We start from the raw sequence: 16,749 nt of genomic DNA on the forward strand, positions 1-16,749 counted from the left end.
CGTTACAATTGATTGGCAGTTGTGGGAGGGTCAATCAAGCCAAATATTTTGAATATGTCATAAGAAATCCTACTTTGCATGAAAACCAAAAAATGACACTTGTGCATACTCATAATTTCTATATTCTTGAGAGGGATTCTAAGGCAGCCTAAGTTTTGCTTTGTTTTGACTTATGTAACTTAGGAAGACTTGCAAAGGGTAATTTGGACTCTCAAGAACAGAGGGCTAGAGAGATGATGGCTCAACAGTTAAAGAGCACTGGCTGTTTCCCTAGAGGTCTTGAGTTCAATTCACAGCAACCACACAGTGGCTCACAATTGTCTGTAACTGTAGTCCCAGGGGATCCACTGCCCTGTTCTGGTGTGTAGACAGACATATATATAAAATATCCATATATGTGAACAAATACATATTAGAAAGGGAGGGAGGAAGGAGAGGGGGAGGGGAAGGAGAGACAGAGAGAGAGAGAGAGAGAGAGAGAGAGAGAGAGAGAGAGAGAGAGAGAGAGAGAAGAAACAGAAAGTTGGTCTTGGTGGAGAGAAGGCCATGCTCAATGCAAGGCTGATTTGGGTCTATTGATTGAATTATTCCTATCTTTTAGGAATTCCAATGTGCTTCAAGTAGATACAAAACCACAGCTGGAATGCCAGGCCAGGGTATGGGGATTAGTCTCTAGGAGGGCCAGAGACAAAGGCAGACCCAGTAGCATTCATCACAGCCAAACCTCATGGTCAGCAGCTAAGAGAATCAATGAGCCCTGTCTGGGCAAAGAGGGAGACTACTCATTTTGCTTGATTGCCTTGGGCAAAAAATGACTCAATTGTAGATAGCATAACCCCACTGTATTGTTTCCTATCATGAAGGACAGTGGTTGTCCAAGACTAGAATGGGTTTCATTTCCATGGCAGTGTTTAGGGGAGGTTTAGGCAACTATTAGCCTGAGTTACTGTTGAATAACTTATAACTGGATAATTGGGGAATGACCCTAGGTCCCTTCCAACTTTCATGCTCAATTGTTTTGTAAAACTTGATTGACATTTTTTAAGAGGACAGTACACATTTTGTAATTAGTATTCAAATAAATAAAAGCATTCTGCAGGAAAATCATCTTACTTTATGGATTCTGCTGTTAGGATATTCTTTACAACCCCTTTTTCATAGAGATTGTGACATAAACCCGACTCCAGCAAATGTTCAATTGAATGGGTCCTGGAGGAACTGATGTTTGATTATTTGCATTTGAAATTCGAAAATGGGTGGTGAAGATGAAAATTGGGACCACCTCAAACACTTGCTTGAGTAAGGTATTAGCTTTGGAAGGGTATAAAGCATCTTCAGAAAGAATACAGAACTGGCTAAGCTGAGTTTGTTTTCTAAACATCCTATGCTAGACAGTGCTTCTTCCTTGAATTTCTTGTTCCTTCACATAGACTCTAAAGTCTGCAACAGAATTGAAATCTCCACCTTGCCAGGTAAGAAGTTACTTTCTGATTGTTAAGTGGTAACACAATAAAATGGTACCAGAGGCACCATAATCACACCTGACAGATAGAAGCAGGGGTTCAGTGAGAAAGCACTGAGTGATAACATGGGGGCTCTGTTTCCATTCAGCTCAACAGCTGTAATAGATTTTTCGCACAGTGAACTACAGTAGTGTGGCTCTCGAGTGACTGCCTGCTTGGAAGAGATTAAGCCTAAGAAAATCCAAGGACTAATACCACAGGATGGTTTTAATCCTGCTTCTTAGAAGAGGTAGGGCAAAGGAGGCTCAGGGAGCATGGAAAAATGACAGAAATTTGGACAAGAACGTTCAGGAACAGCATCGATAAAACATTGTATTTATCTAGACTCCATCGAGCTTTGACCTAATAAATCCCTTGTTGTCCGTTGCTGTCTGGTTTTGACCTCCATGCTATCTTATGTATGATATGCTTGTGTCATGCAGTTCTCAGAGGATATAAGCCTTTTCTTAGCTCCCGAAGAATTAGATTAAGACAATGGTGACGTTCAACCATTAGTTTCTTCCACTCTCAGGACAGTAATCTCAGTCAACCTGGTCCTTGAATCTTCTTTGTCAGCCTCTTCATGGTGGCCAGGATTAGCAGGCTTGACTCACCTCAGCCTTGGGTTTCCTTCAGCAGGGATGATATGTTGGAGGGGATTTGTCTTGACTGTGCTACTGGGATCTCTTTTGTCCTGAGCAGATCCTGAAGAAGCCTTGTTTACTTATGGAACATAAATGGAGATCAAGTTTGAAAGCAAACAGAGTCATAGGAAGTGTCAAGTCTAAAAGAAATTGTAAAAGGGAGTACAGGGTCAACATTTTCTGCCCTCTTTTCTCCAACCCAGCAGCCCCTTCCTTCACTCAATTTTTCTACACCTTGCCTTCATTTCCTTTTCTGTTCATCTTGACTTGCTAATCCAAGAACAAGGATTTGTATCTTGTCCTATTGCTAAGGAAAGTTGTCCACTGGTGGCCACATCTGGGCCTCTACATTTCCTCCCTTTTTCTTCTACTGACATCTGTCTGTACTTTGTTCTTTACCCCAGAGCCTGCTGGGAGATGACAAATAGCTTCCTGGATCACACAGAGGAACACAGACTATCCCATGCTATACAAATGGGATTAGTTCTATATTGGTTTCCTCTTGCAACTATACCAAGTTGCCACAAATTTTATGGTTAAAAACCAATATGGATTTAACTTAGATATGTAGAGAACCCAAATCCCAAATCAAGGTTGTGTGTGTGTTCTTTCTGGAGGCTTCCAGGTAGGGCGGTCCTTAAGCCCTTTACAGGTGCTCTGCATTTTTTTTGTCACCCTCTCTACATCTTTCTCTACTCAATTGCCTCTGACTCCAGCTGTCTCTCAGAGACATCATTTTGTTTCTCTCCTCAGGAGACCCTCAATGACATAATGAAGGTCTCCTATCAGGTCTACACGACACTCCAGAATTATGTCCTTAACTTTCTAGAGAAGGTAATATATTCACAGATTCTAAAATTGCAGTATAGAGATCTTTCTGCATGTTTGTGGTGTGTGTGTTGTGGAGGCAGGGGCGGAAGGGCAGAGAGCACATTCTTCTCAGCCTACGAGTGCTTTTCTGGGGAGAGAATTCTTAATTTAGTGCTTCAAATTGAAGCACTATGTAAGCCATTTTCAAAGGAGTGAAACTTTGTCAAGTGTACCTCTTACATATTTTAAGTTGCTACATGAGTACATATGGGACACTTGAACATGCCTATGTTTACAGTCCTTCATGATCAGAACAGTAATAATAAATTAACACAGACAAACCATAAAGTGAAGCCCTTTAATATGAAGTATGACTTAGTTTGTGGAGAAACGGCGGATATGGTCCTGACCAGTGTAGTCATTGCATCATACGTGAGGGCCATCTGAACCCTGTCCCCAGCCTCTGCTCCCTTCACTCTGCTGGGCCTGGTGGCTGAGGACCTTTGAGGAAGGATAGACCTTTAACATCCTGTGTCTGTTTTAAAGAGCTTCCCTAAAGGATGGAAAATTTCACTACTCTTGAGAAGACTTTGATATTTCCTAATTTAATTTATAAAAATGCACTATTTCCTGTATGTATATTGTATTTATATCATTTCTGTCTTCCCTCTCCCCATACAACCCTACCTGTATCCTCCCAGTCCCTTTCAAGTTCATGACCTGTTTTATAATAATAATAATAATAATAATAATAACAATAATAATAATAATAATAATGATCACATCACCTTCTTTTCTAATTTGCTCAAGACAGTGAATCTATGTGTCCAGTCCCAATACAGATCTAAACTTATCTGACAGAGCTTTATTAGAAAGCGATCAGCCAAGGATCCAGGACATGGGCATGTATGTGCATGTGTATATATGTTTAGTCTTGCAAATTGTAGTTTAAATTGATTTCAGAAGTCCTGCTCTAACTGTGATTTCAAAGGCGAAATCCTATTCAGAAAACCCTCTCCTGCACCTATGTATTGTATAGTACTGGTTAAGGTTTCTTCTAGAAGTTTCAGCATTTCAGGTTTCACATAGAGGCCTTTAACCTCATTTGGTGTTAATTTTTGTGAAAAATGACAGATACAGCTCTCATTTTCATTCTTCTATATCTGAACATCCAGTCTCCCCAGCCCTATTTTGTTGAAAAGGATGCTTTTTCCCCCATGTGTGTTTTTGGTGTCTTTGTCAAATATCAGTTGTAGTTATGCTCACTCTAGCTTGGGTCTTTTTTGTTGTTGTTGTTGTTCCATTGGCTTACTTTTAAGGGTTAACAAGAGCTTCTCATGAGTCACTCTTCCTGTTAGACCTTGTTTATGTATAATGGGCACACATTTGATGTTTGGAGAGTGAATGGACGGTCAAATGGTCATAGAGCTGATTCTCAATTTCAGTTTAGTAGACGGCTTAGTGTATCAAGAAGGACAGCGAGGGAAGATAAAGGAAACATGGGAACCATTTGGGGTCTGGTGTGTGTTTCCTCACTGGCTGAAAGTCAAGAATGTGACAAAGCTGCTGGGAAGATCGACTGGATAGAAATAGTGCTCCCATTTCTGAAATAGCTCAAAAAATAGCATTAAAACAGCTAACGAACCATGCTTAAGGTCACAGAGTCTGTCTTACACTCTACAACCTTTGAATCGAACCTTGTAGGCTTCCTCTCTGGTCCCTCAACCTTAATAATGAACCTCATTAACTGCCTTATAAGTTTGCTTCTGAAAGGAAGTTCTTCACAATAAGAAAAAATAAACCTAAGTTAAAACTTTACTTAGTTTTTAAACTTTGCTTAATCTCTGAATCACATAGTAAAATATATCTGTTGAACTATCCTGCATCAAAAGCTGCAAAAATTATACAGTTTTTTTAAAGGCTGCTTATCAAACCCTTTTCTGAGTTCTTTAAAAAAGATTTATTTTTAATATTTATCTGTATATGTGAGCTTATGCTACTGTATGACACATGTATGCCAGTTATGTTAGTGTATGTCACATATGGGTCCATGTATGCCACATGTATGTTCATGCATGCCACATCTGTGTCCGGGTATACCAGACATATGTTAATGTATGCCACATGTGTGCCAGTGCATGCCACATGTGTGCAGGTGCATATCATATGTGTATCAGTGTATGCCATATATGTGTTCATATATACCACATGTGTGCCAGCGTATGGCATATGTGCCTATGGAAGTCAGAAAAGGCAATGTGTGTGCTAGAAACCAAATTCAGTTCCTTTTAGAGCAGCCCAAGCATTTTAAGCGCCAAACCATCTTTCCAGACCCTTACATAGCTGCTTTCAAGACGCTAGCATGCATGATTTTCTTAATGCTGGTACTCTGAACTTTTGGGTATATATCTTTGTTTTATTAGTATATCCGAACTTTGCTTCACTTTGACTTCTGAGTCAGTCTCTCTCTCTCTCTCTCTCTCTCTCTCTCTCTCTCTCTCTCTCTCTCTCTCTCTCTCTCTCCTGAAATTCTTTTTCTTTGGTGTAAGTTAAGATTTTCACCATACCTGAAAGTACCATTGGAGAAGAGTTAGTACAGTTCTTTTGTGTGCATTCAATATCTTTTGAGCACATGGTAAATTATAATGTGAAGACAGCATTCTGGTTACAGGATATGAGTATTACAGGATGTCTGTATAGTGGCTTCTTTGATTTTTGAAGAAAAAAAGTTTAGATTTTAAAGTTTTTCTCCATGCATAGATATATTATCCCTTTCTCCCAACTAAAATGTGGCTACACCATGGACCTGATTGGGATCTTTCTAGATTATTTTTATTTTTAATATATAATTTTTCTTTTTTTCCATTTTTTGTCTCTGTCTCAGTCTCTCTCTCCCTCTGTCTCCCTCTGTCTCCCTCTGTCTCCCTCTCTCTCCCTCTTTCTCCCTCTTTCTCCCTCTCTCCCTCTCTCTGTGGTGTGTTTGTGTGTGTGTGTGTGTGAACATTGCTTGGGTATATTTATGATACAATCTCTTTTAAGTCAAGAAATCACAATCTTAAAGGTTTAGTATTTTCCCAACATGAGGTAGAGATGGTAACAGGGGCATGCATTACTGACTTTTCTGTGGCTGTGATAAGACACTGTAGCCAGAAGAAACTTACAGAAGTAAGGCTATGAGAAAGAAGCCTTCCTAATACTAAATCTTCAGACACCTTGATCTTAGACTTTTAGCCCCTATACTGAGAAGGGAGCTTATATTGCTGATAAGCCATCAGTACTTTGTTACAGTGGCCTGGAAGGTCTAAGAGAATCCTCAACTTTCCAACACGTCCTCCACCTAGGAGATAGCCTGACTCTGAACATAAGCATTATCATGTCATATCTGTCTAATGACTGCCAACCTCACAAGAATCCTCCAAGATTCTGTGATGGCCTACATGACTTGTAATGATCATGTTAATGGGTGGTGGCTACTCACTACCTCATTTTGATCTCATCCCATCTGTTCTGATCATTTTGACCTCTTTGTTGCCTCTTGAATACACTAGCCACTCTCCTGTTCATCAAAACCTTTGCTATTTGCTGTTCCCAGTGTGGCCAAGCACAACTGTCTTCTCTTACCAACCTGCCCTAGCCTCACTTCCTAAGCTCTATTGAAAGAGAAGGCTTTGTTTTAAGCATGGGGGTTCCTCCCAGAGCACCTCATTTCCCACCTTGCTTTGTTTTTCCCCAATGCACACATCACCTCAGATTGGACTTCATATATGCCTACATCTGTTTGCTCTCTATGTTGTCCTTAGAATCTAAGTACCATGAGATTGGAAACTGTTGTCTACTGTTATTTCCCCAGTGTCTAGCATTATGAGGCACACCCAAGAAATATTGTGGTTATGAATAAGCAACTTTAATATCCTTCATATTGTATAACAAAGCTACTTTTTATGAAAGCCGTGATAGGGGGCAGAACACACTTTTAAAAACCTAATAATTTGTTGGCACGTCTCCATTTCCAAACTGTTTTCCCAGAGCATTTGTCCTAACAGTTCCTTGGTATCCTGTCTTAGGGATGTGTGGGCATTTTATCTAATGCCACATTTTAATACAAGTTTGGAAGGTGTGCCAACTTCTCTGATAAAATAAGATGAACTTAAGAAATACTCCTCCATGCTTTCACATCGTATCTCTGATTTTTGTGGGAAAATGCTGACAGGCACTAAGGCCGCTGGCAGGCCCGGGTAGTGCAGCCGGCTCCTGTGAGTTTATGACACCCTCTGTGGGCTTCTGCTTTCCTCAAGTTATAAATATCACACAGCCACCCAAATGGTGGTTGTTACTGCCCATATGCCACATGGTACATTTGACTCAGTAATGGGATGAGTCTATGACGTCCATTCCTTTTCCAAACGAGCATCCTGTGTCTTTGTGAACTATATTTCAGTCATTTTCCAAGTGGGCTATGTTGTCAATATCTGAGTCTCTCTGTACCCTTTTCGCTTTTTAGGTGATTTGGGTAGACCACACAGGAATCTAGCTTACTTTCCTTTTATAATTTTATTCAAATTCTTGTTTATGACATTAGCTTCATTTCTTTAGGAACCGGAGGTGATTTGGCTTCGGTGCCTACGTTTCCTGCCTACTCAGTGATTAGTAATGCCTGTGGAGAATTAAACCTAAGTCTTTACTTCCTGATATGAAACAAGCACTGATCTGCCCCCTGATTTCTAATGTGCAGAACTGAACCTATGATGTGAGGTCATCCCACTCTACAGGAAGATAAACTCCTCCATAGCATGAAAAGGAGCAGAAACTGCTTTTTTTAAAAAAAATCTACCCAGAAGGATTGACATTTTAGTTTTTCTGCAACTAAAAGTTTAAACAGATACAACTGCATGAGTTTGTGCATATGCGTGTGAGAGTGCATGGTTGCATGTGTGCCCATGTAGATACATGTGAAGTTGATGTTGAAGCTTTCCTCCTTACTTTTCCAGACATGGTCTGTCATGAACTCTGACCCTCTCTGCTTCCTGTAGACTGTCAGGCCAGTAAACCCCTGGTACCTGAGGGTCTTTGCTCTCTCCCATTGCTGATATTGCAGACATGCACCCTCATACCTGGCTTTTATGTGGGTGCTGGGATCTGAGCTCAGGTTCTGAACAAGCACTTTATCCACTCAACCATTTCCCAAGCCTCAAAAGAGATATCATGTAGCCCTCTTAATTCATTCAAATCAGCCACCTTGAATTGTCCTTCCTAAGAAATAAAGAGAAAATTTGTATTAATAAAACAACAGTACAGACTCCTAGGAATGGTTACATTTGTCAAGAAAATATGCTGTACCTAAATTAGCATAGAATGAACACAGTGGTTGTTTTTATTGTTGTTGCTGCTGCTATTGTTGGTCTTTTAGCTGGGGTCTTACTACATGGTGCAGCATGGCCTTGAAAGCTGAGGCAGAAGGATCAATGGAGCCCAGCTCTGCCCATAGCCAGGACCACTGGTGAGCCCCACAGCCCCAACTTAGTATTTACTATATTTAATGCTTCATAGCTCTGCCTTCTCTGACATTTGGCCCTTACAACCTACAGCTTTTTGTGCTGTCAGAGAGCAAATGGATTCCTCCAAAGGTTCAGACTCAGCCCTGATCTGTGTGATGCAGCAATTCAAATCCCAACCACCAATCTCATGTGTCTGAGGTGTCTGGTTCTATCTAGTGCTTATTCCCATCGTGCAAGTTGTTATCCTGTGATGAGTACTTTAATCAATGCAGATTTTGGGGCTTCCCTTCCCCACGAGCACTGGGGTATTTGGACTAGCAGGGTAGGTAATATTATTTTTAAAAGACTCCTCAGCTAATTCTAATACTAAGTTATAGACAGTGTTACCACTGCAGAGTCCCAAGCAGGCATGAAACAATATGCAATTAACAACTTGTCACGAGGAGAAGCAACTTAGTTCCAGAATTAGAAATAAATGTCTTTATTTTGCTGTCCCTCAATGTCATCAGGAAAAAGAAATCATGGCAGTGGAAATTTATGCATAAATATGGGTGACTGGAAGGAGAGGCACTGAGCGGGATGTAAAGTGAATAAAATTTTCAGAAAAAAAGTAGTTTTTATGTTTATTGGAAATTATAGAGTAGTGGGGTCTCCCAGATACTATGTATCAGACCCCAGGGAAACTCACTTTGCCTGACAGGAATGAAATTTTAATACATAACGATCACTTCTTTAAACCCATCTTTTTGGATTATTAAGGTGTTATTCATGCTCTTTAAAACCTCACCCTAATAGCTGACCCCTGTCAGTGAATTTCCACTCTTTGTTGAAAGTTTGAAGTGCAAAGACTTGGTTTTCTGGTTTTTCCCCCCTCTGTTTTCTCCTGTTTGAATGGGGTTGGACCTTCTCCAAGCCTCTGGCTATGTGCTTTGCACATACTGATACAGAAATATATTGTCATTCTCTGCCAGATGCATATGAGTACTTTTGAATCAGGTGAGGGCTTCAGTGGTAACTTCTGTAGGGATTCTAACTATGTGCACATATACAGTGTGCATTTGAGTGTGTATGTGTGTGTCTGTGTCTATGTGTATGTGAGTGTGTGAGTCTGTATGTAGGTGTGTGTATGTGTGTGTGTATGTGTGTGCATGTGCATGTGACTGTGTCTGTGTGTACATGTCTCTGTGTGTGTGCACATGTGTCTATGTTTACATGTGTGCACATCTCTCTGTCTCCCTATGTGCACTGTCTCTTCTGTCTCTGTCTCCTCTGTCCCCACCCCCGTCTCCCCCACCCCCCGTGTTTGCTCACGTGGTTTCATAAGGAGGCCATAGATGGAAGTCAGGAAACCTTCCTTAATTGCTTCTTTGCCTTTTTTTCTGATGTGATTTTAGACTTTTTGTTTAGGTTAAAATAAAACCAAACCATTTCTCTATTTCCTTTTCCTTCCTTCACTCCCTTCCATCTCCCAACCTCTCTCATATCCTCCAACATTTCTTTTTACATTGATGGCTTCCGTTATATTTTTGGAGCCAGTGTCCCCTCATGAACTTGTTTGACTACACTGGCTGGCCAACACACCTCTGAGGTTCTCCTTTTACCTGCTCCCCAATGTTGTCACTATAGGTGGAAGCTCCAATGTCCGTCCTTTTGAAATGTAGGTACTGGGATCTGAACTCATGCCTTGAGGCTCAAGTCTTGAGTCGTTTACTGAGCATTACTCAGCTAATTCTGCCAATGTTATCTTCTCTCCACAAGACATGCTCTGGCCATCTCACAGAGCAGTTTCCTTGCCTCTTAAAATGTTGTCCAGAAACCACTCAGAATATGGACAGGGCTTTAAGTTGCCAGTCACATGGGAAGGGGAACAGTAATTATTAATGCAATTCATTCCATAAAAGAAACAGTGATGTGCTGGCTCACGTGTTCTTTCCCCCATTCCCTGCTCTTTCTCCCCTCCTCCTCATCCTCCTCCTTCCTCTTCTCTTTTTCCTTTCCCCTCTTCTCATCCCCTCCCTTCCCTTTCTCCCTCTACAACAGCTGCATGAGCACATCTTAATGACACACTTAGGAACCCATGTTTTATAACAGGCTTTTCTCTCAAAATTCACCCTGAGGTTGGCAGGATTCCTGCACTAATTGTACAGATTTGGATTTGAAACTCAGGGGATTTAGCTTGCCTGGAACTATAGACACAGGTGGACTTCTAACCCTGATCTCTCTGATTCTGAAGACTGTTGCCTTAAGTGTCTTTGAACTGTTTGGATAGAATATCTCGTTAGAACATCAAACTATACAGTTCAAGCTGTCATGTACTTTCTTAAGCCCAAAATTTTGAATGAAACAATTTGACAGGATGAGGAAGGGGAATTTTAGGGTCCTGGTAATTTTAGTGAATAGTTGTCTATTTGTGTGTTTCTTGTGTCTAAAGAATGACACATGATTATAATTAACCAGTTCAAAAATTTCCTCATGATAAGTGGAAGAACTCTTCATGTTTAAAAACCTTGGAGAGTCTTTAAATAAAAAAAAAATTCTAAGAGGAGTTAAATATCAATAAAACATCTGTGCAGCTAATCAGAAAGGTGGAAAGCCACATTTAGCCAACAGGAAGATTCCCTAAAGAAAGACATTACTCAAAGAAGTGCCATATGATTTATTTGCTGTAACTCAATTTCCATCTGTCTTGTAAATTGATTGTATACATACCGAGTTCCAGGCATCCAGCCACAGTGAGGGGCAGAGACCCCTCCCCTTCCTTGGGCTGTTAGTGACAGGATCTGCTAAGATCCAGCCATGGCTCAGGGTCATCTAAAGGGGCACATCTTAGACCATACCACTGACACCTCAGACTGTTGGGATTTGGCTGGATCATAAGCTTTGGGAAGGCTTTCTGACAATGATGAGGCCAGGTGGGTTTTGAACATCGTGTTCCTTCCAGAGACTCCACTGACTCCCATTCATGGGCTCCAGATGATAATTTTGCAAGTTCAGGCAAGATGTTGTTCAGAGTTGCTTTATTTCTCATGCAAATGGAACACAGGCCAAGTAAATGATGTTTTACTATGGTATGTGGAAGCAAATGGATGAAATAGAAAGCCTCCTGTTCCGCAAACTGTATACACAATATAGTAACTACTTACGGCCAAGTTAAAATGTGCAGCTATGCAAGCAAACAGCTGAGTAAGAACCAAATATTCCCCCAGCCTTCTGAAAAGTAAGGATTATTTCTACACTAAATAATAAGCCTTCTGCTTATTTTTTTGTAGTGAACAGATTCCTTATCTATTCTTGTTTCTGATGCCTCCTTGTTTAGGCCATTATAATACCATTGATTGGTTTGGAGAGGGGAGGGAATAAAGGAGAGTGGGCACTCAGTATGTGGCAGTAAAAGCATGTGTCTAAAGGTGAGTGCCTGTATGCATATTCCTGTGTGTGCAGCCTGTGTGTGCATGAGGAGGCCAGAGAAGTGTGTTAGGAATATTCCTTTGTCATGTTCTGCTTTATTCCTTTTAGATTGGGCCACTCATATTCTCTGGCTAAGATCATGACCATCAAATCTTTATATCATGTTTTACCTGTGTTGGAATCTGATACTCATCCTTTAACAGCAAAAGCACTGCAGAGACATCTGTCCATCCCCAAAAAGGAAAGAGTTTTTAGAGAACGATTTCTATATTTTCTTTGTTGGACAAAGCTTTTTTTAAGAATGTCAGGGCTATGACATATTTGTTGTAGAGAATGAAGGAGGGATGTAGGCATCCAAGCTGGGACATGCATTCTAGAATAGTAGCATTTCTGTGCACATCTCAGAGACTTGAGGCAGTCATTCAGTGATGCAGAGAGTTACTACCCTTGCCTATGGTATGGAGATGATGTATTTTAAGTGGACTTTTTTGTGGGATGGCCAAAAATTGCATACAACTATGTCCTATTTTATATGCCGTATAGACAGTGTTCAGAAAGTATTCCAGCTTAGCCTGTAGATTAGACTGGGACTGAGGGTGGCAGTTTTTACTCTTGTGTGTTGGAACATGCACAAGGACTCACAGTGTCCCACAGTGAACCTCAAGGAGAGACGGTTGTTTGCCCTGCATGGTGCTGGGTGCTGAACAGATGAAGGAAATGACTCTACCTTAGAGTGAGAGTCTTCAGAGTTTAAATCAGTAACCAGCACAGATACTGCTGCATAACAATGAAAATATATTCTTTGAGCCTAGAAAGGTGGTTCAGGGGATAAGTTTGCTTAGCAAACACGGGGACCTGAGTTCTGATCCTCGAAACCACAGGAAAAGCTGTTTGTGGACTTATGTAGGCCTGCAACCCCAGTGGAGGCAGTAGATCCCTGAAGCTTGCTAGCCACCAGCTCCAGGTTCAATTAGTAATTCTTGACTCAAATGGGTAATACAGCAAGGCACCTCCTCTGTGTTTCATGTGCATGGACAGGTATGAACAGCTGCATATACCACATACACATAGCCCCCTGCCTTCCTAGATGCTTTGTGGGCAATTTTGGTTTTTATCGCAACAGCAGTTACATAGACTAAAGTATCCGTAACGTTACCAGGTGATGGGAACTTTTCAGTTCCACTGTGCCCCAGTGAGCACCTATGGTTTGTGTGTTTCTTCTCTTTTTCAAGGTTCACGTTCGTATTTTAATGATATAATTTTGCAGTTTAGATCTTTGCTCGTAAAACAAATTAGCTTAGAATAAATACAGCACTGCCCCTTGCCGGCTTCTTAATAAAACAATAAATTTTTGTTGCACACAAAACCAGAATCTTTCATGACTTTGTCCCCTGTGCTTTTAATTGGTTCTAGGCGGTGTGATATCTGCCTAAGGAAAGTTATAAATAGTCATTTTCTAGTTAAGTCATATTTTTATTGCTTTTTCCTTTTTTGATTTATTATAGTTTTCCCTTCCTTTACTCTTCCAATTCCTCTCCAGCTCCCCGTCCATCCAATTCCCATTCACACTTTCCAGTTTATCATTATAAAACAGTCTACTAAAGGGATATGATATGATATGATAAAATGAAATGAAATGAATGCATTGGAATTGGACAAAACAAACCAATAGACAGAAAAGAACCTAAGAGAAGGCACAAGAATCAGAGACGCACTTGTTCCTTCAGCTAGGAATCTCATAAAAACTCTTAATTGAAAGCCATATTATACACTAAAACAACTTGGTGCAGACCCATACGGGCCCTGTCCAGTTCTCTGTGAGTTCATATGAGCTGTGATAACGTTGATTTTGAGGGGTTTGTTCTCTCGATGTCCACCATCTCTTCTGCCTCTCATACTCTTTTAGCCTCCTTTTCTGCAGAGTTCCCTGAACTCCAAGGGGATAAATTTGATGGAGGCCATCCATTTCAGGTCTGAAGGCTCCAAATTCTCTCACTCTCTCTATAATAACCAGCTGTGGGTCTCTATGTTTGTTCCTACCAGGATGGGGCTTCTCTGGCTAAGCAAGGTGCTGATCTACAAGGATAGCAGAAGAACATTAGGAAACATTTCGTTCCTGTGTTTTTGATTTTACCCTAGATCCCTGGGCTATCTAGTCTCAGGTTCTTGGTCGCCCAAGCAGAGTCAAGTATGGATTCCAGCCCATGGAGTGGGACTGAAGTTGAGTCAGACACTGATTAGTTACTCCCACATGCTTTGTAGCGCTATTGCCCAGGCATATCTTATAGGCAGGATACCATTGTAGATCAAAGGGATTGTGACTGACTTGGTGTATACGTTTCTCTTTTGATAGTGTGCACAATGCCTTCCTGTACCAAAGACACTAGAACATAAGGGTGAAAGCTCTAAGGAGGCACCAGCTTGACTTCTCCATTTTCAGTGAGTTGTGGAAGTGTTTTTGGTAATAGGGCCTTAATTTTATTAGACTTTCCCTGTATTCTCGCCCTCTTCCCCTCCTCATTTGACCCTCTAATTCCAATCCCCCATCTACTGATAACTATTTATTCCATTTCATTTTCCTAACAAAATCTGTCTCCCTTAGTCCCTTACTGTATATCTAACCTCTTTGGTACTATAGTAGCTTGGTTATCATAGACATAACAGCTAATCTTCACAGATAAACTGAATGCATACCATATTTGTTTCTATGGGTCCAGAAAACATCACTCAGAAGTTTTTTTTTTTCAGTTCCGTCCATTTAACTTCAAATTTTGTGATTTCATTTTTTAAAGCTGAATTATACTCTATTTTGTACCACATTTTCTTTATCCATTCTTCTGTTGAGAGACATCTATGCTTTTTTCCAAAATCTGGCTATTATGAATAACAGCAGTGCACAAGTTTGAGCAAGTGTGTCTGTAGTAGGATAAAGCATCTTTTGGGTATATGCCCAAGAGTGGTATTGCTGGATCTTTAAGTAGACCAATTCTCATCTTCCTGAGGATCTCCTATACTAATATCCATAGTGGCTATACAAGTTTGCACTCCCACCAGCAATAGATAAGTGTCCCTCTTACTCTATATCTTTGCCAGCATGAGCTGTCACTTATGCTATTGCTCTTAGCCATTTTGACAGTTGTAAGATGGAATTTCAAAGCAGTTTTGATTTCCATTTCCCTCTTGGCCAAGAATGTTAAACAATCTGGTGTTTCTCAGACATTTGTGTTTCCTCTATTGAGAATTTTCTGCTTATGTCTGTACCTCATTTTAAAATTGGGTTGTTTTCTTGATCTCTAGTTGTTTTGTGTTCCTTATATATTGGGGACATTAGCCCTCTATTGAATATATAGGTGATAAAAAAATCTTTTCCCATTCTGTAGGCTGGAGATTTGTCCAAATAATAGTACCTCTCCCCTTGCAGAAGCTTCTCAGTTACATGAGGTCCAATTTATTAATTGTTGAGTTTAGTACCTGTATTAATGGTGTTTTGCTTTAAAAGTCTTTCCCAATGAGTTCAAGTATTCCCTCCTTTTCTTCCATCAGGATCACTATATCTGGTTTTATCTTGAGATCTTAGGTCCATTTGGAGTTGATTTTTGTGCAGGGCGGTAAGTGTAGACATATTTGGAATCTTCTATATGCAGCCATCCAATTTGATGAGCACCATTTGTTGAAGATTCTGCCATGTTTTTTGTATGGCTTCTTTATCAAAAATCATGTGTTCATAGATGTGTGAATTTATGTCTGGGTCTTCCGCTTGATTCCATTGATCAATGTGTCTTTGTACTAATACCACACTGCTTTTTGTTTTTGGTTTTGTTTTTGTTTTTTAATTATAGCTTGGTAGTAGAACTTGAAATCAGGAATGGCGATTCTTCCAACAGTTCTTTTGTTCAGGCTATTTTAGCTATCCTGTCCCCCCACCCCTACCCCATATAAGTTGAAAATAGTTCTTTCATTATCAGTGAAGAATTGTGTTGGAATTTTGATGGGATATGCTTTGAATCTGTAGATTGCATTTGATGGGATGGCCATTTTTACCAAGTTAATCCTATTGATCCATGAGTATGGGAGATCTTTCCATCTTCTGATATCTGCCTTAATTTCTTTCTACAAAGATTTGATGTTTTTGTCATATAAGTCTTTCACTCACTTTGTTAGAGTTCCCCTGAGACACTTTATATTGCTTTATTATTGAGGCTATTGTGAAGGGTGCTGTTTCCCTGATTTCTTCTGCAGTCCATTTGTCATTTGTATATAAGAAGGCTACTAATTTTTTTTCAGTTAATCTTGTATCTAGCCACTTTTATCAGCTGTGGAATTTTTAGGGTTACTTATGTAACCATCATATCATCTGCAAATAAAGATATTTTGGTTTATTCTCTCTAATTTGTATTCCCTCAATCTCCTTCAGCTGTCTTATTGCTCCAGCAAAATCTTGGAAAGACAGGGAAAGAGCAGACAAACTTGTCCTGTTCCTGACTTTAGTGGAGTTGCTATGAGTTTCTCTCCATTTAATTTAATACTGGCTATGAGCTTGTTGTAAAATTGCCTTTATTATATTTATGTGTGTGCCTTTTATCCATGATCTCTCCAGGACTTTTATCATGAAGGGGCTTGGATTTTGTTAAAGGACTTGTTGACATCAAAACAGATAACCATTTTTTTTTTGTCTTTCAGTTTGTATACATGATGGATTAAATTTATTGATTTACAAATCTTGAACCTTTCTTGGATCTCTGGAATGAAGCCTACATGATCATGGTGGATGATTTTTTTTATATGTTTTTGGATTGAGTTTGCAAAGTATTTTACTGAGTATTTTTCCACTATGTCCACAAGGGAAATTGGTCTATAATTCTCTTTCTTTGTTGAATATTTATATGGTTT

This window comes from Rattus rattus, chromosome 12, assembly GCF_011064425.1.
Source record: "Rattus rattus isolate New Zealand chromosome 12, Rrattus_CSIRO_v1, whole genome shotgun sequence".
Classification (NCBI taxonomy): domain Eukaryota; kingdom Metazoa; phylum Chordata; class Mammalia; order Rodentia; family Muridae; genus Rattus; species Rattus rattus.